A 15,599-nucleotide genomic window follows, 5' to 3' on the forward strand; every position below is an offset into this window, starting at 1 on the left:
AATCACTGTCTGCAGTGATTATGGAGCCCAAGAAAAGAAAGAAACTCTGTCGCTTTCACTTTTTCCCCTTCTGTTTGCCATGAAGTGATGGGGCTGGTTGCCATGATCTTAGTTTTTTTGAATGTTGAGTTTCAAGCCGGCTTTATCACTCTCCTCTTTTACCTTCATCAAGAGGCTCCTTAGTTCTTCTTCACTTTCTGCCATTAGAATGGTATCATCTGCAGATCTGAGGTTACTATTTCTCCTGGCAATCTTGCAATCTTGATTCTAGCTTGTGATTCGTTCAGCCTGGCATTTCACATGATGTACTCTGCACTTCCCTGGTGGCTCAGATGGTAAATTGTCTGTCTACAATGTGAGAGACTTGGGTTCGATCCCTGGGTTGGGAAAATTCCCTAGAGAAGGAAATGGCAACCCACTCCAGTAGTCTTGCCTTGAAAATCCCATGGACGGAGGAGCTTGGTGCAGGCTACTGTCCATGGGGTCGCAAAGAGTCGGGCACGACTGAGCAACTTCACTTTGCACTTCACTTTCACTCTGCATATAAGTTAAATAAGACAATAACCTTATATATATATATATATATATAAATATATATATATATAATAGTAACATATATACAGGCGCATACTTAGTTGCTCAGTTGTGTCTTGACTCTTGTGACCCCATAGACTGTAGCCTGCCAGGCTCCTCTGTCCATGGGATTCTCCAGGCAAGAATACTGGAGTGGGTTGCTATTTCCTTCTCCAGGGGCTCTTCCCAGCCCAGGGCTTGAACCCGAGTCTCCTGCATTGCAGTCAGACTCTTTAACCACTGAGCTACGAGGGAAGCCCACACATGTATGTGTATGCACATGAGCCTCTTTCTGGACTGATAAACAGAATTCTGATTCTACAACTACATCAACTGCATCTTTAGTGGCTATGTAATTTTTGTCTGCATGAAGCAGAAATAATGCTACCAGTTTCCTTTACTTGGACATTGACATCATCTCCAATCCTCTGTTCTCATCAACAGCACTGGATCAACATCCTTGCAGATAATTTAACTTGCATGTCTTTCAGGATTTCTGAGAATAAATTCCTCTAAGTGGATTTTCTGGGTGAACAGATCAGCATATCTTTAAGGTTTTTGCCAAACTGCCCTCCAGAGACAAATGGGTTCATGTTTCCTCCAGCAGCCCTTCTGAGGGCGGGCCTGTCCCCTTTCTCCCAGTGACTTCTCTAACTGTTCTCTCCCTGGGCTCTGTGACACTCTTTCATATCTTGGCCACAGGCTTTACAAATCCTGGTTCATCACATTTAGTTGTCACATAAACCCAATGGGGCAAGGACTTTTAGTACCACCGTTTTATAGGCAGGGAGACCAAGGCTTAGAAAGGGTGAGTAACCTGCCCAAGGTCACACAGCTGCTACTAAGCTCTGATTGGAGGGCCTGGCTTGGAACTGTATTAAGGGGCAGCTCTCCCTTTGCTTTCTCTACTAGCTCCCCTTCCTTCTTTGGACTCATGCCCCATCCCAAACTCCTGCTTCCTGCTCTCTTGGGTCTCACATTCCTCTCTTCTACGGCAAACTCGTTCCCCACCCGCTCTATGAAGATGGCTTCCAAGTTTGCACCTTGGTTCAGTTCAGCTTCCATGAGTTTCTATTTCCGAGTCTCTCTCTAGAAGGGGTGTTAGAATCACAGTAGTCAAGAGAACTTTGGCTCAGGGATCCCTACCTCCTGTAAGTCCCTTCCCTTCTCAGATTCTCAGTCCCTCCTGTGGATAAGTGGGAAACATCACACAAGATTGGGAAACAGTGTGGCAGTTCCTCTTAGCAGAAGCTAAACATAGACTCACCATATGACTCATAATTCCACTTCTGGGTACCAATCCACAAGCTTTAAAAGGAGAGTCACGAACAGATGTATACCAATGTTCATAGCAGCATTATTCACAAATAGCCAAAAGCTGAAAAAACCCCAAATGTTCATTGGTGGATGAATGGATAAACAAAATGTGGAATATCTATATAATAGAATATTACTCTGCCTTAAAAAAGGAATGAAATTCTGACACATGTTACAACATGAATCAACCTTGAAGACATTATGCTAAATGAAATAAACCAGACACAAAAGAACAAATATTGGATGATTCCATGTATATGAAGTACACAGAATAGGCAAATTTGTAGAAATAGAATGGCCGTTGCCAGGGGCTGGGGGAAGGGAGAATGTGGAGTTATTTTTTAATGGGTACAGAGTTTCAGTTTGGGAAGATGAAAGTTACTGGAGATGGATTGTTATGAGGATAATGCTGATGAAAGATGGTTGTAAAACAACAATGTGAATCTATTTAATGCCATCAAACAATATATTTAAAAATGATTAAAATGATAAATTTTATGGTTTGCGTATCTTCCCAAAATAAAACACACACATATACAAATGCACACACACATGGTTACCCAGTGGATTGAAATTAATTCACTTGTTATCCTCCCTATGATGTTTCATAAACATCCCAAACTCAGCCTGCCCTAGATTGAGATCTCCCCTCACCACCAAAATTACCTCTGCCATAGCCACCCTATCTTGGCTGGTGGCAACTCCATCCCCATGGAGACAGCATCCTGACTAGTCTCCCCTCTCCCAGCCCACATCCAGTCTTTAGGAAACTCTGGGCTCTGTGCACATATCCCTGCTGTCTGGTCCCCACACAGCAGCCTGAGAAAGCTCCTGAAAATGCAAGTCCTGTTGCAATGCTCTTCTGCTCAAAAGTAAAAGCTGGTCTTCACATGTTCTATGAGGCCGCCTGTATCAACCCCGGTCACCTCTCCCAGCTCATATCAACTCCACGACCCTCGGCCCTCCACTCTAGCCACCCCAGCTCCCTTGCTGGGCTAGACCATGCCAGAAATGCTCCCACTTTGGGATCTGGAAGCTTCTCCCCAGACAGTCACATGGCTTTCTTCTCCAAAGTCTTGTAGGGGAGGAAAACATAATTTTCCCTCTGTCGTTCTAAGTTTCTGGTTGACATTCCTGTAATAAAAGACAGATTAAAATAGAAAAACAAAATATTTATTAACATGTATAATTCCATACAGGGGAGGTAACCAGGAAAAAATGAGTGACTTCATGGTGGCTTAGAAGTGACGTGAAGTGAAGTCGCTTAGTTGTGTCCAACTCTTTGCGACCCCATGAACTGTAGCCTACCAAGATCCTCTGTCCGTGGGGTTTTCCAGGCAAGAGTACTGGAGTAGGTTGCCATTTCCTTCTCCAGGGGATCTTCCCAACCCAGAGATCAAACCCAGGTCTCCCGCATTGTAGACACTTTACCGTCTGAGCCACCAGGGAAGTACCATGGACTGTAGTACATGGAATTCTCCATGCCAGAATACTGGAGTGGGTAGCCTTTCCTTTCTCCAGGGGATCTTCCCAACGCAGGGACTGAACCCAGATCTACCACATTGGCGGATTCTTTACCAGCTGAGCCACAAGGGAAGCCCAAGAATACTGGAGTGGGTAGCCTATCCCTTCGCCAGGGCATCTTCCTGACCCAGGAATTGAACCAGGGTCTCCTGTAGGCAGATTCTTTACCAACTGAGCTATCAGGGAAGCCCGAGGTGGCTTAGAAGTCAGATTTAAATATCATTTTAATAGGAAAAAGGGAAGGGAGGGGGGATATAGCCCTTTTAAGGAGAAGTAAATTTAAAAAAAACTTCTCAAAAATTGAAGTATAGTTGGTTTAAAATATCTGTTAGTTTCAGGTGTACAGCACAGTGATTCAGTTATATAAATAAATTCTTCAGTTTCTCTTTCCTTATAGATTATGACAAAATACTGAGTAGAGTTCTCTGTGCTATGCAGTATGTCCTTCTTGCTTATCTATGGTAAATACAGTAGCGTGTGTATGTTAATTCCAACCTCCTAGTTCATCCCTCCCCCAACCCCCTTTCCCCTTTGGTAACCATAAATTTGTTTTATATCTGTGAGTCTGTTTTGAAAATAAGTTCATTTGTATCACATTTATTCAAAAGATTTCCTGCTCTCCTTCCTCTCAAGATTTAGCTTAAATGCCTCCTTTGTAACAGTATGAAAAGGCAAAATGATAGGATACTGAAAGAGAAACTCCCCAGGTCAGTAGGTGCCCAATATGCTACTGGAGATTAGTGGAGAAATAACTCCAGAAAGAATGAAGGGATGGAGCCAAAGCAAAAAGAATACCCAGCTGTGGATGTGACTGGTGATAGAAGCAAGGTCTGATGCTGTAAAGAGCAATATTGCATAGGAACCTGGAATGTCAGGTCCATGAATCAAGGCAAATTGGAAGTGGTCAAACAAGAGATGGCAAGAGTGAATGTCGACATTCTAAGAATCAGCAAACTGAAATGGACTGGAATGGGTGAATTTAACTCAGATGACCATTATATCTACTACTGCAGGCAGGAATGCCTCAGAAGAAATGGAGTAGCCATCATGGTCAACAAAACAGTCCAAAATGCAGTACTTGGATGCAATCTCAAAAATGACAGAATGATCTCTGTTCGTTTCCAAGGCAAACCTTTCAATATCACAGTAATCCAAGTCTATGCCACAATCAGTAATGCTGAAGAAGCTAAAGTTGAATGGTTCTATGAAGACCTACAAGACCTTTTAGAACTAACACCCAAAAAAGATGTCCTTTTCATTATAGGGGACTGGAATGCAAAAGTAGGAAGTAAAGAAACACCTGGAGTAACAGGCAAATTTGGCCTTGGAATACGGAATGAAGCAGGGCAAAGACTAATAGAGTTTTGCCAAGAAAATGCACTGGTCATAACAAACACCCTCTTCCAACAACACAAGAGAAGACTCTATACATGGACATCACCAGATGGTCAACACTGAAATCAGATTGATTATATTCTTTGCAGCCAAAGATGGAGAAGCTCTATACATTCAGCAAAAACAAGACCAGGAGCTGACTGTGGCTCAGACCATGAACTCCTTATTGCCAAATTCAGACTGAAATTGGAGAAAGTAGGGAAAACCACTAGACCATTGAGGTATGACCTAAATCAAATCCCTTATGATTATACAGTGGAAGTGAGAAATAGATTTAAGGGCCTAGATCTGATAGGTAGAGTGCCTGATGAACTATGGAATGAGGTTCATGACATTGTACAGGAGACAGGGATCAAGACCATCCCCATGGAAAAGAAATGCAAAAAAGCAAAATGGCTGTCTGGGGAGGCCTTACAAATAGCTGTGAAAAGAAGAGAAACAAAAAGCAAAGGAGAAAAGGAAAGATATAAACATCTGAATGCAGAGTTCCAAAGAATAGCAAGAAGAGATAAGAAAGCCTTCCTCAGTGATCAATGCAAAGAAATAGAGGAAAACAACAGAATGGGAAAGACTAGGGATCTCTTCAAGAAAATTAGAGATACCAAAGGAACATTTCATGCAAAGATGGGCTCGATAAAGGACAGAAATGGTATGGACCTAACAGAAGCAGAAGATATTAAGAAGAGATGGCAAGAATACACAGAAGAACTGTACAAAAAAGATCTTCACAACCCAGATAATCACGATGGTGTGATCACTGACCTGGAGCCAGACATCCTGGAATGTGAAGTCAAGTGGGCCTTAGAAAGCATCACTATGAACAAAGCTAGTGGAGGTGATAGAATTCCAGTTGAGCTATTCCAAATCCTGAAAGATGATGCTGTGAAAGTGCTGCACTCAATATGCCAGCAAATTTGGAAAACTCAGCAGTGGCCACAGGACTGGAAAAGGTCAGTTTTCATTCCAATCCCAAAGAAAGGCAATGCCAAAGAATGCTCAAACTACCGCACAATTGCACTCATCTCACACGCTAGTAAAGTAATGCTCAAAATTCTCCAAGCCAGGCTTCAGCAATATGTGAACCATGAAATTCCTGATGTTCAAGCTGGTTTTAGAAAAGGCAGAGGAACCAGAGATCAAATTGCCAACATCTGCTGGATCATGGAAAAAGCAATAGAGTTCCAGAAAAGCATCTATTTCTGCTTTATTGACTATGCCAAAGCCTTTGACTGTGTGGATCACAATAAACTGTGGAAAATTCTGAAAGAGAAGGGAATACCAGAACACCTGATCTGCCTCTTGAGAAATTTGTATGCAGGTCAGGAAGCAACAGTTAGAACTGGACATGGAACAACAGACTGGTTCCAAATAGGAAAAGGAGTTCGTCAAGGCTGTATATTGTCACCCTGTTTATTTAACTTATATGCAGAGTACATCATGAGAAACGCTGGACTGGAAGAAACACAAGCTGGAATCAAGATTGCCAGGAGAAATATCAATAACCTCAGATATGCAGATGACACCACCTTTATGGCAGAAAGTGAAGAGGAACTAAAAAGCCTCTTGATGAAAGTGAAAGAGGAGAGTGAAAAAGTTGGCTTAAAGCTCAACATTCAGAAAATGAAGATCATGGCATCTGGTCCCATCACTTCATGGCAAATAGATGGGGAAACAGTGGAAACAGTGTCAGACTTTATTTTTCTGGGCTCCAAAATCACTGCAGATGGTGACTGCAGCCATGAAATTAAAAGACGCTTACTTCTTGGAAGCAAAGTTATGACCAACCTAGATAGCATATCCAAAAGCAGAGACGTTACTTTGCCAAAAAAGATTCGTCTAGTTAAGGCTATGGTTTTTCCTGTGGTCATGTATGGATGTGAGAGTTGGACTGTGAAGAAGGCTGAACACCGAAGAATTGATGCTTTTGAACTGTGGTGTTGGAGAAGACTCTTGAGAGTCCCTTGGACTGTAAGGAGATCCAACCAGTCCATTCTGAAGATCAGCCCTGGGATTTCTTTGGAAGGAATGATGCTAAAGCTGAAACTCCAGTACTTCGGCCATCTCATGTGAAGAGTTGACTCATTGGAAAAGACTCTGATGCTGGGAGGGATTGGGGTCAGGAGGAGAAGGGGACAACAGAGGATGAGATGGCTGGATGGGATCACCGACTCGATGGACGTGAGTCTGAGTGAACTCTGGGAGTTGGTGATGGACAGGGAGGCCTGGGGTGCTGGGATTCATGGGGTCACAAAGAGTCGGACACGACTGAGCAACGGATCTGATCTGATCTCCTTTGTACAGAGGCCTCTCCCAGCCATGCTGTTTTATTTATTATTATTATTTATTTTGCTGTGCCAGGCCTCAGTTGCAGCACGCAGGATCTTCCATCTGCCTTGCGGCATGCGGTATCTTTTTAGCTGTGGCACGTGACTTCTTTTAGTTGTGGCACGTGGGATCTAGTCCCTGACCAGGGATCGAACCCCTGCCCCCTGCGTTTTAGCCAGTGGACCACTAGGGGAGTCACATGATCACCCTGTTTTAAGCTGCAGCCCTCCACCCTTTCTTCTCATACTCCTTTTCCTGCATCACTGCTCTTTTTTTTTTTTCCCTTAGTACCTTCTAGGACACGGTGTATTTTATCTATTTATCAGTGCTGTTAATGCCCACCTCCTCCACTGGAATCAACCATCAGTTACTGATAGATCGCAAGCCCTTTAGCACAGGGCCTGACACATAGTAGGCTCAGTAAACACTGGTCGAAGGCATGTATGAGTTAAAGTGCTTTGTTTACTATGTAGTCTCCTGTGTGACTGCTACTGCTTCCATTTTTACTGGTTTATTATTCCTAGTTGCGTGAAGGACATGTTCACGGAGAGCAACTCAAGCTGAAGCCCTCATCTCTCCCGGTGGCCCTGGCTCATCAGCGCTCCCAGGGGTACCACCCTCAGCACCTCACGTCCTTCAACCATTTTCAGCTCTCCTGTTCACTCCCCTCCTCTGCAGTTATACTGCTCTTTCCTGGAGACATACGTGCTGGAGCTTGCCCTTGCTCGAAGACCACTGCGTAAGGATTTAAGTACAAACTCAGCCTTGCCCATTAGGCTCCCAAATGATCTTGCCCTTAACGCCTTAACCCCTGACCTAGTCTTGGGACAAACTGGATTCCTTAGAAACGATGCTTTCCTGACTCCGTGCCTTTGCTCAGGCTAGTCTCTCTATCTGGAGTGACTACTTCTTCTTCTTCTTTTTTTTCCCGTCAGCTGTGACTCCAGCCAGGATCCAAAGAGGAGTTCCGCAGTCTCTTCTCTGGATTTTGCGGAGACTGTCTTTACCCTTCTGTGTTAGCCTCCTAAGGCACTGCGAACCTTAAAAGGGCACAGGAAAAGGGTGTGGAGGGCCTTCTTTCATCTTCACTTGCCTCCAGTTCTACCTGCTCACCCCACCTCTTTTTTTTTTTTTAATTCAGAGAGTTTTCTTGTTTGTTTATAATTTTTTTGGCTGTACTGGGTCTTCGTTGCTGTGTCGGCTTTCTCTAGTTGCGGTGAGCAGGGTTCACTCTCCAATTGTGGTTTGTAGATTTCTCATTGCAGTGGCTCTAAGGTGCTCAAATTCCAGTGACTGTGGCACATGGGCTCAGTAGTTGAGGCTCCCGGGCTCTAGAGCACAGGCTCAATCCTTGTGGCAGGTGGGATCCGCCAGGGATGGAACCCATGGCTCTTGCACTGGCAGGTCGATTCTTTACCACTGAGCCACCAGGGAAGTCCCTGTGCTGTGCTATGCTTAGTCGCTCAGTTGTGTTTGACTCTGTGACCCCATGGACCAGAGCCCGCCAGGCTCCTCTGTCTGTGGGGATTCTTCAGGCAAGAATACTGGAGTGGGTTGCCATGCCCTCCTCCAGGGGATCTTCCTAACCCAGGGATCGAACCTGGGTCTTCCGCATTGCAGGCGGATTCTTTACCACCTGAGCCACCAGGGAAGCCCCTACCTGCCCAGCTTCAACATCACTTTCCTGATGCTTCTCTATCTTTTGGAAACTTTTGCTGACCTTCTATTTTGGTGAGTATTCGGTGCTGAGTTGAGTTTTGGGTCACGTCACTTGGAGGCCACGAGGCCAGACTGTAAGCTGTAAATGAACTGTAAAGGAATGGGCTGTACCTTGTTCCTTCCTGTGTCTGGAGGAGATGGAGCGCAGTGCTCAGCCCGGTCTACTCCGGAACTTGCTCCGAGCGGCTGAACGGGCGCACTTCCTTCTATGGACACAAGATGGCAACATAGACCAGGCTTCAGAACAGGTGAGGCTCCCTCCCCTCCCATGTTCCCCGGTCTTCCCTGCACTCAAGGCCCTAAAAAGTAACCCGGTTCCCTCGAAGTGTGTGGAGGAGAGTCGTCTCTCTAGGACTTGGGGCGTCTGTTCTGGGGTGGGGGCACCGGTGGGAGGCCTATAGGGAGGGTGTGCCTGGGTTTCCTGTACCTCCCCCTCCCAAGGTCCGTTTTCCAAGGGAGACCCAGGTAGGATGGAAGGAGCACCGGGGAGGGAGTGGTAGGTTTGGTCCTAGGTCTGCACTGCGGCCTCGGGCAAGTGTCTGTGTACTAGGAACGAACTGATCACAAAGTCCAGCTCGCGGCAAATGGCCACGGAGACTCCACTTTCGGCTCTCTCTCAGACCCCTTGCCCCAATTTTTCGGAAGGTGAAATGATGATTGCACTAATTATCTGACAGTCACCACATTCTCCGCTTTTCTTGATTCTGTGTGGCCCAGAAGAGGGGCAAGATGCCAGAAGAGGGACGATGTTGGAACAGAGGGGACTTTATTTTAAACTTTTGGCTGCACTCAAGGCATGTGGGACCTTAGTTCCCCCACCAGGGATCCCACCCCCGCCCCCGCATTGAAAGGCAGAGTATTAACTGCTGGACAGCCAGGGAAGACCTCATTGCTATTGCTGTTTATTATTGGACTCATTGGAAAAGACTCTGATGCTGGGAGGGATTGGGGGCAGGAGGAGAAGGGGACGACAGAGGATGAGATGGCTGGATGGCATCACCGACTCGATGGACGTGAGTTTGAGTGAACTCCGGGAGTTGGTGATGGACAGGGAGGCCTGGCGTGCTGCAATTCATAGGGTCGCAAAGAGTGGGACACGACTGAGCAACTAAACTGAATGAACTGAACTGATTGGAGTCCTTTCCGCTCCAACATTTGACCACTGAGACCAACTGAGAAAGCAAGGGCAGGACATTGTAGTTTAGGGATGTCTGAAATGGGTCTGCCTGAGGGGAAGGGCAAAGATGTCTGGAGAGGGTCAGGGACAGCCTGGGGCTTCCCTGGGGCGAGGAGTTGTGTGGTAAAGGGGCGGGATTACCCCCAGCAGTTGTCAGGGAGAGCTGGGTTGGGTAGGGACTGCGTGTCCTTCCACCTCTTCCCGGGGCACGCAACGACGGGTCTGCCAAGCAGAGGGCGCCGCGAGCACGCGGAGCCCAGCCTTGAGCTTCCTCCAGCTTCGTAGTTCAGTTCAGTTCAGTCGCTCAGTTGTGTCCGACTCTTTGCGACTGCAGCACGCCAGGCTTCCCTGTTCATCACCAACTCCCGGAGCTTGCTCAAACTCATGTCCGTCGAGTCGGGGATGCCATCCAACCATCTCATCCTCTGTCATCCCCTTCTCTTGCCTTTAGTCTTTCCCAGCATCAAGGTCTTTTCCAATCAGTCAGTTCTTCACATCAGGTGGCCGAAGTATTGGGGTTTCAGCTTCAGCGTCAGTCCTTCCAATGAATATTCAGGACTGATTTCCTAATGGATGTCTCCTGGGCCTCTGCACGTGAAGCCTGGCATGCTGCCGTCCATGGGGTCACAAAGAGTCGGACACGACTAAGTGACTGAACAACAACTGCAACCCTCACCTGGGATGTGATGGGAGTGAGGGTACTGCTGGCTAAGCTGGGGAGCTGTGGGCATTGTTACCATTTGTAATTGTGCTGGCTTATGTCCCAAGTGGCAATTGTGGGTTTGCCTGTAATCAGTAATCATTCATTCAGTCATTTATTTATTCAGTTCACACTATTGCACACCCACCGAGTGGCAGGCACTGTAGTGGGAGTGAAGTGGCAAACAAGGAGTGTGCCCTGATGACCAACGCCAACCACCCGTGTCACAGGTCAGCCCGGGGCGCTTGGGGAGTGCCCGGGAGGGGGAGCACGTCCTGCCTCCATTCCTGTAAGTGCGCCCACTCCGAGGTGAGCAAGGTTATGCCTCTTACACAGAGGAGAAAATTGAGGTTCAGAGAGGTTAGGTAAGGTGCCCAAAGTCACACAGCCTTTAAGGGGACGAGCTGGGGTTTGCACCTGGAGCCTTCCCCACCTGCCCTGTGAGGCTGCCTCCCTCAGGGAAGAGCCAGTGAGGGTGTGAGGGGGTGAGAGGCTGTTCTGGGGGCTCCGCCTATGCATGGCCTGAGCAGGACAGGAGCCTGTGGGCAGGGGAGCATACAGCTGGCTGATTCATCCCAGAATGAATGACTTTGCAGCAATCAGAACTGCCCAGTCATGGAAGGGTGAACCTGAGGAGCAGAAGTGATTTGCCTCTTTGCGGGCCTTGCAGGGGCTGCTGGCAGCCCCCGGCGCATTCACACAGCATTGGAGGCTCAGCCTGGCACAGTTCCCTTCTCCCTCCAGCCTCGTCTTGCCTCCTCCCCTGGCTGTTCTCTGTGTTCCTGCCTTTCCGGCCTTCCTTCAGCAACTTGTTGGGCACACACACCTCTGGGCCTTTGCACATGCACACTCCCTCTTGTCTGGCTAACTCACCCACCTTCAGGCCATTCCAAGCCTTCCCCAATGCGTTGAGTGCTGCTCTTCTGGTTTAAGCTTCTCATTCCCCCTAAATAAGCCTCTTCACGCCTTACTGATCTTTCCCAGGTAGCTCAGTAGTAAAGAATATGCCTGCCAATGCAGGAGACACAAGAGATGCAGGTTCAGTCCCTGGGTTGGGATGATCTCCTGGAGGGGGAAATGGCAACCCACTCCAGTATTCTTGCCTGGACAGAGGAGCCTGGTGGGCTACAGCCATAGGGTTGCAGAGTCAGACACGACTGAAGTGACTTAGCACTTAGCACGCATGCCTTACAGAAATTAACGGGTAATACTCGTCCCCGCTGGACTGTCAGATATACCTGACAGAATGTCTTGTTCTCAGTGCAGCGGGGTGCCTCCTTTGGTGCTCAAGAAAGGTTTCTTGAAAGAATTAATGAGGAATGAATGAAGGTAAGAAAGAATGAAACAAACAAGCAAAGCCCAATGCATGGTCAGGAGATTTGGGTCAGTTGATGATCTTTCAAGTATCTTCCAGCCACCCTCTGGGTGCAGCTCTTGTTCCTTGCTTAGGGCACATCCCCTCCCCCCAACGCCCGTCCCCCATCCCCGAGTCTCAAAGACACAATTAACACCTAACGTTTTTTAAGCATCTGGACACCCTGCTGGAAACTGCCATATGTATTCTCACCCATCAAATAATCAGGGACGACCTGAAACGTTGTCAGTGGACACAAGTTTGAAGACTTCAGTCGGCCTGGAAGAGTTTGCGGGCTGGCCTCGCTCGTTGCCATGAGTCCGCACGGCCCCGCCCTCCCTCGGACCCCACCCCTTGTATGCACGTCCAAAGACGGCCAGCAGGTGGCGGTAGACGACAAGGGTCGGGGCTCAGCTTGCTCCGTCCCATCCCCGACCGCCGGCAGGGGCGCTGAGGCTCTACTGGGTGCTCGGATGCGGAGGGTCGGGTTTACTAAGTAGGGCTAGGGAGACGGGGTCAGCCCTGCCTGGAGATGGCGTAGGTCAGAAGCTTAGCAAAGGAGGAAGGAAGGCTGTGTGGCACCTTCGTTCTTTCTCTTTCGTATAGTGCAGTATTGGAGAAGGAAATGGCAACCCACTCCAGTGTTCTTGCCTGGAGAATCCCAGGGACAGGGGAGCCTGGTGGGCTCCCGTCTATGGGGTCGCACAGAGTCGGACACGACTGAAGTGACTTAGCAGCAGCAGCAGCAACCTCTACCTTATAGGCTTAAGAAGTAAACTTTTTTTTAGGTTTTACTGGCTATCTGGTCTCTTCCATAATCACTCAATTCTGGTCTCCAAGTGTGAAATAACCCTTGAACAAACGGGTGTGGCCGTGTTCCAATAAATACTTGTGGACATTAAAATTTGAATTTCATCCACTTTTCATATGTTGTTCTTTTATTGGAAAAAAAAAAAAGACTGAAAAATGTAAAAAACCATTCTTAGCTCTTGGGCAGGGTGACCCCTGATCTAGGTAAAGTCCCAAACCAGTGCCTGGCATACAGTGGGTGCTCAGCAGCCCTGGGAGGACTTGGCAGGACACTCTCCTCCCAGTTTTGGTTCTGGGTCTCCTAAACCACTCGCAGAAGCGGTCAGTTAAGGGGATCCCTCTCCTCCCCTCCTCCCTGTGGCCCTGGCTGCATTTTCCCCACCTCCATGCCTCTACCTGGGCAGTTGCCTCCTTCTAATGAAATCTCTGTCTTTATCACCTTACAAGGCCCAATCTCATTGCTCTCTGTAAAAATTCAACTTTAACTGAGGTACTGAAGTATTCACCCATCTTAAGTGCAGAGTTAATGAGTTTTGATAAATGCATTTACCCAAGGGGCCACCACCCTATCAAGATAGAGAATATTTCCTTCACCCCCAAAAGCTTTCCTGGACACTTTCCTAGTCAACCTTGTATATTTTTTTAAATGTCTTCAGTTATCAAGCACTTGCAATGTGCCAGGCTTCAGGAACAAGTCCTGTCTCACTGAAGCCTCGGGAACCTGGTGGGGTGGTGGCAATTGTTCTATTTATTAGACCTCGTTGCAGTGAGTGGGCTTTTCTTGGGGGCACACAGCTTCTCTAGTTGCTGTATATGGGCTTTTAGTTCCCTGACCAGGACTTGAACCTGGTCCCCTGCATTGAAGTGTGGAGTCTTAACCACTGGACCACCAGGCAAGTCCCGTCAGTTGTTATATGTGGGCACCTTTCAGCTCAGGACCTTGAGCTCTGGGATGGGGAGACACGTGCTCACGGAGAGTCAGGTCAGGGCTGAGATTTGGTCCTGGCCTGCTGCTTCCTAACTGCTCTCCTGCCTGCGTTTCTCTGAGCCCTGCTTTGTGTTCCTGGGGGCAGCATGGCACACACTTCTATGCCACTGGCTGTTTGCAGTGTGTCTTGGGACCAGGAGCTTCAGCATCCCCTGGGAGCTGGCCAGAAATGCAGAGTCTCGGGCCACACCCAGAACTGCTGAGTTCCCCAGTCTCCAGGTGATTTCAAGGCTGAGAATCGCTGTCCCGAGGCCAGCTCTTGGTTGTGTCTGTGTCCTGGAAGGCAGGGGCTGAGCCCACCTCAGGGCCACCATACTGCAGTCCCCCATGACTCAGAGTTGAGTTAGGAGGTGAAGGGAAGAGCAGGAGACTGGAGCTTTGGGGTAAAGGTTTGGGGGTGGGGCTTGTGTATCCTAGGAGCTAGTGGGAAGACTGAGTCAGTGGTTGGGGCTGGTCTGTCCACTTGGAGTTTGGAGGTCTGGCTCTCCTGTTGGTCACTGTCCAGGTAGATACTGTCCAGGTAGTCTAGTTCATTTGCATATTACTTGCATGTGATTATCTTGTCTCTGGTGCCTTTCGTCTTGCAGATTACACGGTGGAGGAGTGGGGGGCAGGAGTAGGTGGGGTTGGAGCAGGCTGGAATCTGGAGCAGTGGACAGGACACAGGGCCAGGATGCTGGGGAGGCCTTGGGCTGCAGACCCATGCCTAGCTCCTGTCTGAGGCACATCCTGGGAGCAGGTCTGGCATAAAGCACTGACCCTCTTTGGATCAGACAGGGTTGCCTGTGAGTTTCTCCAAGCTCTGGACACTTGCTGTGGGAGCAAGCCTGGGGGCCGGGCTGTTTCTCACCTCCCTGCCTTCATCCTCCCCCTCAAATTCCCCCAGGGCTGTTGCTCACCTCCTTACCTTCACCCCGCCTCCCCACCAGGTTCCCCCACTTTGAATGCCCGTTCCCATGCTCCGTCACAGTCCCACACATGTGTGTTCAGACAGCAGGATTCTCTCCAGCAGTGAGCAAGAAAACATAAAGGGAGCTGAATTATGAGCCCAATCATATGAAGTACAAAAGCAGTCCTATGAGTCTCTGCTGTTAGTAATGCTTACCCGGGGTGGGGGGTTAGTACTTGGAAGAGAGCATGGGATGGAGGGTGGGGGGCTCTGGGAGATGCTCAAATTGTTTTGTTATCTGGGTGCTGGTTATATAGGTGCTGGTTTCACTCTGTGAAAATTCACTGAGCTGCACAGAGATTGTACATGCATTTTTCTTTCTTTCATTTCTTTACTTTTTTTAATTTTTACTGATTTACTCAATATTTATTTTACATTTACCATGTAAGAAGTATGGCAATAATATAATTTAGAAAAGTTCACTTTTTGGACCAAGCATCTACACTATGTCTGTCCCTCAGATCATTTATATTAAAAATATGTCTAGAGTCTTCCCTGGAGGTTCAGGGGTTAAGACTTCACCTTCCAATGCAGGGGGTGCGGGTTCGATCCCTGGTCGAGGAACTAAGATCCCACATGCTCCATGGCCAAAAAACCAAAAGATAAAACAGAAGTGATAGTGTAACAAATTCCACAAGGACTTAAAAAATGATCCACATTAAAAAAAAAAGCCTTTAAAGAAAGTCTGTATTTTGGGATCTCTAGCATTCTAAATCCTCTAACTTTGCTTTTTACATGTCTTTAAGAAAAGAAAATTTTCATTGAGTT

At 47.7% G+C, this 15,599-nt stretch overlaps 1 protein-coding gene and 1 non-coding gene across 5 annotated transcripts in view; one reads left to right on the forward strand and one right to left on the reverse strand.

The window, feature by feature from the left end:
• Positions 1 to 8,067: 8,067 nt before the first annotated feature.
• LOC147351609 (small nucleolar RNA SNORA26) lies at positions 8,068 to 8,187 on the reverse strand. Its single transcript, XR_015148505.1, has one exon. It is a non-coding gene; the product is annotated as a small nucleolar RNA SNORA26 (small nucleolar RNA).
• Positions 8,188 to 14,316: 6,129 nt separating this feature from the next.
• Positions 14,317 to 15,599, forward strand: part of LOC147351610 (keratin, type I cytoskeletal 42) — a 31,054-nt gene continuing 29,771 nt past the window's right edge. For all 4 annotated transcript variants that reach the window (XM_086357729.1, XM_086357730.1, XM_086357731.1 and 1 more), the window contains exon 1: positions 14,317 to 14,387. The gene's annotated coding sequence lies outside the window, so the exon portion shown is untranslated. The remainder of the gene's footprint in view (positions 14,388 to 15,599) is intronic.

This window comes from Bos grunniens, chromosome 19, assembly GCF_055505025.1.
Source record: "Bos grunniens cultivar Pamir isolate PY7600 chromosome 19, Bosgru_T2T1.0, whole genome shotgun sequence".
NCBI lineage: Eukaryota > Metazoa > Chordata > Mammalia > Artiodactyla > Bovidae > Bos > Bos grunniens.